We start from the raw sequence: 11413 nt of genomic DNA, 5'->3' as shown, positions 1-11413 counted from the left end.
ATCATTAACGATGGCATGCAGGCTTGATCTGTGGGCTCTTTCTATCACCATCTCTATGTTCTTGTGTTTATAAATATGAGTCGTGCTGATTGTGTGCACGTAACACGTTAATGTTATAATTCAAGTAGAACTCATTTCCTTTTTAAGAATAGCGTTCTCCACTTGGTCAGGAACCATCTAGGCAAACTATAATTTGCACGTAATAATTTTGAGCCTCGAATCCTAGTTGTATTATTTACTTTATATATTTTGAAATAAAAATCAGTGTTCAGATCAAATCAAACCAGTCAAACAAAGAGCACTTCATTGCGATTTTCCTACTTGGTTACTCGCTATATCAGCAATGGAGAAAGTCAGGGCTGCAGATGCTGGAGATTGGAGTCAGTTTGCTGCACCACTGTGCAGAATATCAACAATACCGGTTAAGTTTTCTGCTGGAGTTCAAAGTGTAGTAAAGTTCTCGCGCACATTGTCCGCCGGCGCATTGGTGGTTCAGTGGTAGAATTCTCGCCTGCCACGCTTGAGGCCCGGGTTCGATTCCCGGCCAATGCATTGCCGCTCCCTTTATTTCGAATGCTGCACGGCATAACCGAGTTCAGCCCGATGCAAAGTCTGTTTCGCCTGGCTGCAGACTCACCGATGTCCTGCTGCGCGCGCGGTTAACAGACATGTGTTCACTCCTCGTGTGGGATCGGATAGAAATCTCCGCCCCACACTGCGCTGCAGGCTCCATTTTTGAGCATTTTCATGACGGAATCCATAGGTTTCTGGAAACTAATGGCATTAAGTAAAATCGACATAGTGAGATGACCGGCCGTGATCCCAGAATGATGGGCCAGACTGCATACGCCGAATGAGATTAGAGTGGTGCTGGAAAAGCACTGCGGGGCAGGCAGCATCCGAGGACCAGCAAAATCGACCTCTCGGGCAGGAGTCCTTCATCAGGAAGGGTACTGTCATATATCCAAACATCTTCTGCTGCTTCATCAGTGACCTTCCTTCTGTCATATAGTCAGAAGTGTGCATTTTTGTTCACGATTGCATAATGATAGCACCACTGACAACTCCTCAGATACTGAAGCAGACCATACTAGGTTCAAATCCAGAAAGCCAATGCCCTCTGACGAACGCAATCGTCTTTCTTTGTGCTAGATGTGACTCCAACCAGTGGATAAACAAAGATTGTAAACCTACTCAGTTCTTCACAACAGAGCGTCATTGATGTTCTCGCATTCAATATCTTTGAATAATGAGTGGCACAGACAGAGTCAATAGCCGGAGTCAAAGTTTGAAGATATTAGGAGGAAAGTATCAAGGAGACGTCAGAGGTAGGATCTTTACGCAGAGAGTTGCGAATGCATGGAATGGGTTGCCAGCTGTGGTGGTGGAAGCAGAGTCATTGGGGTCATTTAAGGAACTGCTGGACGTGTACATGGAGAGCAGTGAGTTGAGGGTTGCGTAGGTTACATTACATTAGGATGAAACCTCGGCACAACATCGTGGGCCAAAGGGCCTGTTCTGTGCTGTACTTTTCTATGTTCTATGTTCTATTTGAGGCTGGATTGGAGAAATAGTTGGTATGTTTCCAAAACCAAGGGATGTGCAGGAAAGTGAAGTTGATCATTAACGATGGCATGCAGGCTTGATCTGTGGGCTCTTTCTATCACCATCTCTATGTTCTTGTGTTTATAAATATGAGTCGTGCTGATTGTGTGCACGTAACACGTTAATGTTATAATTCAAGTAGAACTCATTTCCTTTTTAAGAATAGCGTTCTCCACTTGGTCAGGAACCATCTAGGCAAACTATAATTTGCACGTAATAATTTTGAGCCTCGAATCCTAGTTGTATTATTTACTTTATATATTTTGAAATAAAAATCAGTGTTCAGATCAAATCAAACCAGTCAAACAAAGAGCACTTCATTGCGATTTTCCTACTTGGTTTCTCGCTATATCAGCAATGGAGAAAGTCAGGGCTGCAGATGCTGGAGATTGGAGTCAGTTTGCTGCACCACTGTGCAGAATATCAACAATACCGGTTAAGTTTTCTGCTGGAGTTCAAAGTGTAGTAAAGTTCTCGCGCCCGTTGTCCGCCGGCGCATTGGTGGTTCAGTGGTAGAATTCTCGCCTGCCACGCGGGAGGCCCGGGTTCTGTTCCCGGCCAATGCATTGCCGCTCCCTTTATTTCGAATGCTGCACGGCATAACCGAGTTCAGCCCGATGCAAAGTCTGTTTCGCCTGGCTGCAGACTCACCGATGTCCTGCTGCGCGCGCGGTTAACAGACATGTGTTCACTCCTCGTGTGGGATCGGATAGAAATCTCCGCCCCACACTGCGCTGCAGGCTCCATTTTTGAGCATTTTCATGACGGAATCCATAGGTTTCTGGAAACTAATGGCATTAAGTAAAATCGACATAGTGAGATGACCGGCCGTGATCCCAGAATGATGGGCCAGACTGCATACGCCGAATGAGATTAGAGTGGTGCTGGAAAAGCACTGCGGGGCAGGCAGCATCCGAGGACCAGCAAAATCGACCTCTCGGGCAGGAGTCCTTCATCAGGAAGGGTACTGTCATATATCCAAACATCTTCTGCTGCTTCATCAGTGACCTTCCTTCTGTCATATAGTCAGAAGTGTGCATTTTTGTTCACGATTGCATAATGATAGCACCACTGACAACTCCTCAGATACTGAAGCAGACCATACTAGGTTCAAATCCAGAAAGCCAATGCCCTCTGACGAACGCAATCGTCTTTCTTTGTGCTAGATGTGACTCCAACCAGTGGATAAACAAAGATTGTAAACCTACTCAGTTCTTCACAACAGAGCGTCATTGATGTTCTCGCATTCAATATCTTTGAATAATGAGTGGCACAGACAGAGTCAATAGCCGGAGTCATAGTTTGAAGATATTAGGAGGAAAGTATCAAGGAGACGTCAGAGGTAGGATCTTTACGCAGAGAGTTGCGAATGCATGGAATGGGTTGCCAGCTGTGGTGGTGGAAGCAGAGTCATTGGGGTCATTTAAGGAACTGCTGGACGTGTACATGGAGAGCAGTGAGTTGAGGGTTGCGTAGGTTACATTACATTAGGATGAAACCTCGGCACAACATCGTGGGCCAAAGGGCCTGTTCTGTGCTGTACTTTTCTATGTTCTATGTTCTATTTGAGGCTGGATTGGAGAAATAGTTGGTATGTTTCCAAAACCAAGGGATGTGCAGGAAAGTGAAGTTGATCATTAACGATGGCATGCAGGCTTGATCTGTGGGCTCTTTCTATCACCATCTCTATGTTCTTGTGTTTATAAATATGAGTCGTGCTGATTGTGTGCACGTAACACGTTAATGTTATAATTCAAGTAGAACTCATTTCCTTTTTAAGAATAGCGTTCTCCACTTGGTCAGGAACCATCTAGGCAAACTATAATTTGCACGTAATAATTTTGAGCCTCGAATCCTAGTTGTATTATTTACTTTATATATTTTGAAATAAAAATCAGTGTTCAGATCAAATCAAACCAGTCAAACAAAGAGCACTTCATTGCGATTTTCCTACTTGGTTTCTCGCTATATCAGCAATGGAGAAAGTCAGGGCTGCAGATGCTGGAGATTGGAGTCAGTTTGCTGCACCACTGTGCAGAATATCAACAATACCGGTTAAGTTTTCTGCTGGAGTTCAAAGTGTAGTAAAGTTCTCGCGCACGTTGTCCGCCGGCGCATTGGTGGTTCAGTGGTAGAATTCTCGCCTGCCACGCTTGAGGCCCGGGTTCGATTCCCGGCCAATGCATTGCCGCTCCCTTTATTTCGAATGCTGCACGGCATAACCGAGTTCAGCCCGATGCAAAGTCTGTTTCGCCTGGCTGCAGACTCACCGATGTCCTGCTGCGCGCGCGGTTAACAGACATGTGTTCACTCCTCGTGTGGGATCGGATAGAAATCTCCGCCCCACACTGCGCTGCAGGCTCCATTTTTGAGCATTTTCATGACGGAATCCATAGGTTTCTGGAAACTAATGGCATTAAGTAAAATCGACATAGTGAGATGACCGGCCGTGATCCCAGAATGATGGGCCAGACTGCATACGCCGAATGAGATTAGAGTGGTGCTGGAAAAGCACTGCGGGGCAGGCAGCATCCGAGGACCAGCAAAATCGACCTCTCGGGCAGGAGTCCTTCATCAGGAAGGGTACTGTCATATATCCAAACATCTTCTGCTGCTTCATCAGTGACCTTCCTTCTGTCATATAGTCAGAAGTGTGCATTTTTGTTCACGATTGCATAATGATAGCACCACTGACAACTCCTCAGATACTGAAGCAGACCATACTAGGTTCAAATCCAGAAAGCCAATGCCCTCTGACGAACGCAATCGTCTTTCTTTGTGCTAGATGTGACTCCAACCAGTGGATAAACAAAGATTGTAAACCTACTCAGTTCTTCACAACAGAGCGTCATTGATGTTCTCGCATTCAATATCTTTGAATAATGAGTGGCACAGACAGAGTCAATAGCCGGAGTCAAAGTTTGAAGATATTAGGAGGAAAGTATCAAGGAGACGTCAGAGGTAGGATCTTTACGCAGAGAGTTGCGAATGCATGGAATGGGTTGCCAGCTGTGGTGGTGGAAGCAGAGTCATTGGGGTCATTTAAGGAACTGCTGGACGTGTACATGGAGAGCAGTGAGTTGAGGGTTGCGTAGGTTACATTACATTAGGATGAAACCTCGGCACAACATCGTGGGCCAAAGGGCCTGTTCTGTGCTGTACTTTTCTATGTTCTATGTTCTATTTGAGGCTGGATTGGAGAAATAGTTGGTATGTTTCCAAAACCAAGGGATGTGCAGGAAAGTGAAGTTGATCATTAACGATGGCATGCAGGCTTGATCTGTGGGCTCTTTCTATCACCATCTCTATGTTCTTGTGTTTATAAATATGAGTCGTGCTGATTGTGTGCACGTAACACGTTAATGTTATAATTCAAGTAGAACTCATTTCCTTTTTAAGAATAGCGTTCTCCACTTGGTCAGGAACCATCTAGGCAAACTATAATTTGCACGTAATAATTTTGAGCCTCGAATCCTAGTTGTATTATTTACTTTATATATTTTGAAATAAAAATCAGTGTTCAGATCAAATCAAACCAGTCAAACAAAGAGCACTTCATTGCGATTTTCCTACTTGGTTTCTCGCTATATCAGCAATGGAGAAAGTCAGGGCTGCAGATGCTGGAGATTGGAGTCAGTTTGCTGCACCACTGTGCAGAATATCAACAATACCGGTTAAGTTTTCTGCTGGAGTTCAAAGTGTAGTAAAGTTCTCGCGCACGTTGTCCGCCGGCGCATTGGTGGTTCAGTGGTAGAATTCTCGCCTGCCACGCGGGAGGCCCGGGTTCGATTCCCGGCCAATGCATTGCCGCTCCCTTTATTTCGAATGCTGCACGGCATAACCGAGTTCAGCCCGATGCAAAGTCTGTTTCGCCTGGCTGCAGACTCACCGATGTCCTGCTGCGCGCGCGGTTAACAGACATGTGTTCACTCCTCGTGTGGGATCGGATAGAAATCTCCGCCCCACACTGCGCTGCAGGCTCCATTTTTGAGCATTTTCATGACGGAATCCATAGGTTTCTGGAAACTAATGGCATTAAGTAAAATCGACATAGTGAGATGACCGGCCGTGATCCCAGAATGATGGGCCAGACTGCATACGCCGAATGAGATTAGAGTGGTGCTGGAAAAGCACTGCGGGGCAGGCAGCATCCGAGGACCAGCAAAATCGACCTCTCGGGCAGGAGTCCTTCATCAGGAAGGGTACTGTCATATATCCAAACATCTTCTGCTGCTTCATCAGTGACCTTCCTTCTGTCATATAGTCAGAAGTGTGCATTTTTGTTCACGATTGCATAATGATAGCACCACTGACAACTCCTCAGATACTGAAGCAGACCATACTAGGTTCAAATCCAGAAAGCCAATGCCCTCTGACGAACGCAATCGTCTTTCTTTGTGCTAGATGTGACTCCAACCAGTGGATAAACAAAGATTGTAAACCTACTCAGTTCTTCACAACAGAGCGTCATTGATGTTCTCGCATTCAATATCTTTGAATAATGAGTGGCACAGACAGAGTCAATAGCCGGAGTCAAAGTTTGAAGATATTAGGAGGAAAGTATCAAGGAGACGTCAGAGGTAGGATCTTTACGCAGAGAGTTGCGAATGCATGGAATGGGTTGCCAGCTGTGGTGGTGGAAGCAGAGTCATTGGGGTCATTTAAGGAACTGCTGGACGTGTACATGGAGAGCAGTGAGTTGAGGGTTGCGTAGGTTACATTACATTAGGATGAAACCTCGGCACAACATCGTGGGCCAAAGGGCCTGTTCTGTGCTGTACTTTTCTATGTTCTATGTTCTATTTGAGGCTGGATTGGAGAAATAGTTGGTATGTTTCCAAAACCAAGGGATGTGCAGGAAAGTGAAGTTGATCATTAACGATGGCATGCAGGCTTGATCTGTGGGCTCTTTCTATCACCATCTCTATGTTCTTGTGTTTATAAATATGAGTCGTGCTGATTGTGTGCACGTAACACGTTAATGTTATAATTCAAGTAGAACTCATTTCCTTTTTAAGAATAGCGTTCTCCACTTGGTCAGGAACCATCTAGGCAAACTATAATTTGCACGTAATAATTTTGAGCCTCGAATCCTAGTTGTATTATTTACTTTATATATTTTGAAATAAAAATCAGTGTTCAGATCAAATCAAACCAGTCAAACAAAGAGCACTTCATTGCGATTTTCCTACTTGGTTACTCGCTATATCAGCAATGGAGAAAGTCAGGGCTGCAGATGCTGGAGATTGGAGTCAGTTTGCTGCACCACTGTGCAGAATATCAACAATACCGGTTAAGTTTTCTGCTGGAGTTCAAAGTGTAGTAAAGTTCTCGCGCCCAGTGTCCGCCGGCGCATTGGTGGTTCAGTGGTAGAATTCTCGCCTGCCACGCTTGAGGCCCGGGTTCGATTCCCGGCCAATGCATTGCCGCTCCCTTTATTTCGAATGCTGCACGGCATAACCGAGTTCAGCCCGATGCAAAGTCTGTTTCGCCTGGCTGCAGACTCACCGATGTCCTGCTGCGCGCGCGGTTAACAGACATGTGTTCACTCCTCGTGTGGGATCGGATAGAAATCTCCGCCCCACACTGCGCTGCAGGCTCCATTTTTGAGCATTTTCATGACGGAATCCATAGGTTTCTGGAAACTAATGGCATTAAGTAAAATCGACATAGTGAGATGACCGGCCGTGATCCCAGAATGATGGGCCAGACTGCATACGCCGAATGAGATTAGAGTGGTGCTGGAAAAGCACTGCGGGGCAGGCAGCATCCGAGGACCAGCAAAATCGACCTCTCGGGCAGGAGTCCTTCATCAGGAAGGGTACTGTCATATATCCAAACATCTTCTGCTGCTTCATCAGTGACCTTCCTTCTGTCATATAGTCAGAAGTGTGCATTTTTGTTCACGATTGCATAATGATAGCACCACTGACAACTCCTCAGATACTGAAGCAGACCATACTAGGTTCAAATCCAGAAAGCCAATGCCCTCTGACGAACGCAATCGTCTTTCTTTGTGCTAGATGTGACTCCAACCAGTGGATAAACAAAGATTGTAAACCTACTCAGTTCTTCACAACAGAGCGTCATTGATGTTCTCGCATTCAATATCTTTGAATAATGAGTGGCACAGACAGAGTCAATAGCCGGAGTCAAAGTTTGAAGATATTAGGAGGAAAGTATCAAGGAGACGTCAGAGGTAGGATCTTTACGCAGAGAGTTGCGAATGCATGGAATGGGTTGCCAGCTGTGGTGGTGGAAGCAGAGTCATTGGGGTCATTTAAGGAACTGCTGGACGTGTACATGGAGAGCAGTGAGTTGAGGGTTGCGTAGGTTACATTACATTAGGATGAAACCTCGGCACAACATCGTGGGCCAAAGGGCCTGTTCTGTGCTGTACTTTTCTATGTTCTATGTTCTATTTGAGGCTGGATTGGAGAAATAGTTGGTATGTTTCCAAAACCAAGGGATGTGCAGGAAAGTGAAGTTGATCATTAACGATGGCATGCAGGCTTGATCTGTGGGCTCTTTCTATCACCATCTCTATGTTCTTGTGTTTATAAATATGAGTCGTGCTGATTGTGTGCACGTAACACGTTAATGTTATAATTCAAGTAGAACTCATTTCCTTTTTAAGAATAGCGTTCTCCACTTGGTCAGGAACCATCTAGGCAAACTATAATTTGCACGTAATAATTTTGAGCCTCGAATCCTAGTTGTATTATTTACTTTATATATTTTGAAATAAAAATCAGTGTTCAGATCAAATCAAACCAGTCAAACAAAGAGCACTTCATTGCGATTTTCCTACTTGGTTTCTCGCTATATCAGCAATGGAGAAAGTCAGGGCTGCAGATGCTGGAGATTGGAGTCAGTTTGCTGCACCACTGTGCAGAATATCAACAATACCGGTTAAGTTTTCTGCTGGAGTTCAAAGTGTAGTAAAGTTCTCGCGCACGTTGTCCGCCGGCGCATTGGTGGTTCAGTGGTAGAATTCTCGCCTGCCACGCGGGAGGCCCGGGTTCGATTCCCGGCCAATGCATTGCCGCTCCCTTTATTTCGAATGCTGCACGGCATAACCGAGTTCAGCCCGATGCAAAGTCTGTTTCGCCTGGCTGCAGACTCACCGATGTCCTGCTGCGCGCGCGGTTAACAGACATGTGTTCACTCCTCGTGTGGGATCGGATAGAAATCTCCGCCCCACACTGCGCTGCAGGCTCCATTTTTGAGCATTTTCATGACGGAATCCATAGGTTTCTGGAAACTAATGGCATTAAGTAAAATCGACATAGTGAGATGACCGGCCGTGATCCCAGAATGATGGGCCAGACTGCATACGCCGAATGAGATTAGAGTGGTGCTGGAAAAGCACTGCGGGGCAGGCAGCATCCGAGGACCAGCAAAATCGACCTCTCGGGCAGGAGTCCTTCATCAGGAAGGGTACTGTCATATATCCAAACATCTTCTGCTGCTTCATCAGTGACCTTCCTTCTGTCATATAGTCAGAAGTGTGCATTTTTGTTCACGATTGCATAATGATAGCACCACTGACAACTCCTCAGATACTGAAGCAGACCATACTAGGTTCAAATCCAGAAAGCCAATGCCCTCTGACGAACGCAATCGTCTTTCTTTGTGCTAGATGTGACTCCAACCAGTGGATAAACAAAGATTGTAAACCTACTCAGTTCTTCACAACAGAGCGTCATTGATGTTCTCGCATTCAATATCTTTGAATAATGAGTGGCACAGACAGAGTCAATAGCCGGAGTCATAGTTTGAAGATATTAGGAGGAAAGTATCAAGGAGACGTCAGAGGTAGGATCTTTACGCAGAGAGTTGCGAATGCATGGAATGGGTTGCCAGCTGTGGTGGTGGAAGCAGAGTCATTGGGGTCATTTAAGGAACTGCTGGACGTGTACATGGAGAGCAGTGAGTTGAGGGTTGCGTAGGTTACATTACATTAGGATGAAACCTCGGCACAACATCGTGGGCCAAAGGGCCTGTTCTGTGCTGTACTTTTCTATGTTCTATGTTCTATTTGAGGCTGGATTGGAGAAATAGTTGGTATGTTTCCAAAACCAAGGGATGTGCAGGAAAGTGAAGTTGATCATTAACGATGGCATGCAGGCTTGATCTGTGGGCTCTTTCTATCACCATCTCTATGTTCTTGTGTTTATAAATATGAGTCGTGCTGATTGTGTGCACGTAACACGTTAATGTTATAATTCAAGTAGAACTCATTTCCTTTTTAAGAATAGCGTTCTCCACTTGGTCAGGAACCATCTAGGCAAACTATAATTTGCACGTAATAATTTTGAGCCTCGAATCCTAGTTGTATTATTTACTTTATATATTTTGAAATAAAAATCAGTGTTCAGATCAAATCAAACCAGTCAAACAAAGAGCACTTCATTGCGATTTTCCTACTTGGTTTCTCGCTATATCAGCAATGGAGAAAGTCAGGGCTGCAGATGCTGGAGATTGGAGTCAGTTTGCTGCACCACTGTGCAGAATATCAACAATACCGGTTAAGTTTTCTGCTGGAGTTCAAAGTGTAGTAAAGTTCTCGCGCACGTTGTCCGCCGGCGCATTGGTGGTTCAGTGGTAGAATTCTCGCCTGCCACGCGGGAGGCCCGGGTTCGATTCCCGGCCAATGCATTGCCGCTCCCTTTATTTCGAATGCTGCACGGCATAACCGAGTTCAGCCCGATGCAAAGTCTGTTTCGCCTGGCTGCAGACTCACCGATGTCCTGCTGCGCGCGCGGTTAACAGACATGTGTTCACTCCTCGTGTGGGATCGGATAGAAATCTCCGCCCCACACTGCGCTGCAGGCTCCATTTTTGAGCATTTTCATGACGGAATCCATAGGTTTCTGGAAACTAATGGCATTAAGTAAAATCGACATAGTGAGATGACCGGCCGTGATCCCAGAATGATGGGCCAGACTGCATACGCCGAATGAGATTAGAGTGGTGCTGGAAAAGCACTGCGGGGCAGGCAGCATCCGAGGACCAGCAAAATCGACCTCTCGGGCAGGAGTCCTTCATCAGGAAGGGTACTGTCATATATCCAAACATCTTCTGCTGCTTCATCAGTGACCTTCCTTCTGTCATATAGTCAGAAGTGTGCATTTTTGTTCACGATTGCATAATGATAGCACCACTGACAACTCCTCAGATACTGAAGCAGACCATAGAAGGTTCAAATCCAGAAAGCCAATGCCCTCTGACGAACGCAATCGTCTTTCTTTGTGCTAGATGTGACTCCAACCAGTGGATAAACAAAGATTGTAAACCTACTCAGTTCTTCACAACAGAGCGTCATTGATGTTCTCGCATTCAATATCTTTGAATAATGAGTGGCACAGACAGAGTCAATAGCCGGAGTCATAGTTTGAAGATATTAGGAGGAAAGTATCAAGGAGACGTCAGAGGTAGGATCTTTACGCAGAGAGTTGCGAATGCATGGAATGGGTTGCCAGCTGTGGTGGTGGAAGCAGAGTCATTGGGGTCATTTAAGGAACTGCTGGACGTGTACATGGAGAGCAGTGAGTTGAGGGTTGCGTAGGTTACATTACATTAGGATGAAACCTCGGCACAACATCGTGGGCCAAAGGGCCTGTTCTGTGCTGTACTTTTCTATGTTCTATGTTCTATTTGAGGCTGGATTGGAGAAATAGTTGGTATGTTTCCAAAACCAAGGGATGTGCAAGAAAGTGAAGTTGATCATTAACGATGGCATGCAGGCTTGATCTGTGGGCTCTTTCTATCACCATCTCTATGTTCTTGTGTTTATAAATATGAG

The 11413-nt window shown here is 45.5% G+C and overlaps 3 non-coding genes across 3 annotated transcripts; all 3 read left to right on the top strand.

The window, feature by feature from the left end:
* Positions 1-5338: 5338 nt before the first annotated feature.
* Positions 5339-5409, top strand: trnag-gcc (transfer RNA glycine (anticodon GCC)). The gene has a single exon. It is a non-coding gene; the product is annotated as a tRNA-Gly (tRNA).
* Positions 5410-8576: 3167 nt separating this feature from the next.
* Positions 8577-8647, top strand: trnag-gcc (transfer RNA glycine (anticodon GCC)). Its single transcript has one exon. It is a non-coding gene; the product is annotated as a tRNA-Gly (tRNA).
* A 1548-nt stretch (positions 8648-10195) lies between these two features.
* Positions 10196-10266, top strand: trnag-gcc (transfer RNA glycine (anticodon GCC)). Its single transcript has one exon. It is a non-coding gene; the product is annotated as a tRNA-Gly (tRNA).
* The last annotated feature ends 1147 nt before the right edge of the window (positions 10267-11413 follow it).

This window comes from Chiloscyllium plagiosum, unplaced genomic scaffold (assembly GCF_037043375.1).
Source record: "Chiloscyllium plagiosum isolate Xiang-an unplaced genomic scaffold, Cpla_swu_hap1 HiC_scaffold_35, whole genome shotgun sequence".
NCBI classification, from domain to species: domain Eukaryota; kingdom Metazoa; phylum Chordata; class Chondrichthyes; order Orectolobiformes; family Hemiscylliidae; genus Chiloscyllium; species Chiloscyllium plagiosum.
This window is presented reverse-complemented; position numbering and strand designations above follow the sequence as displayed.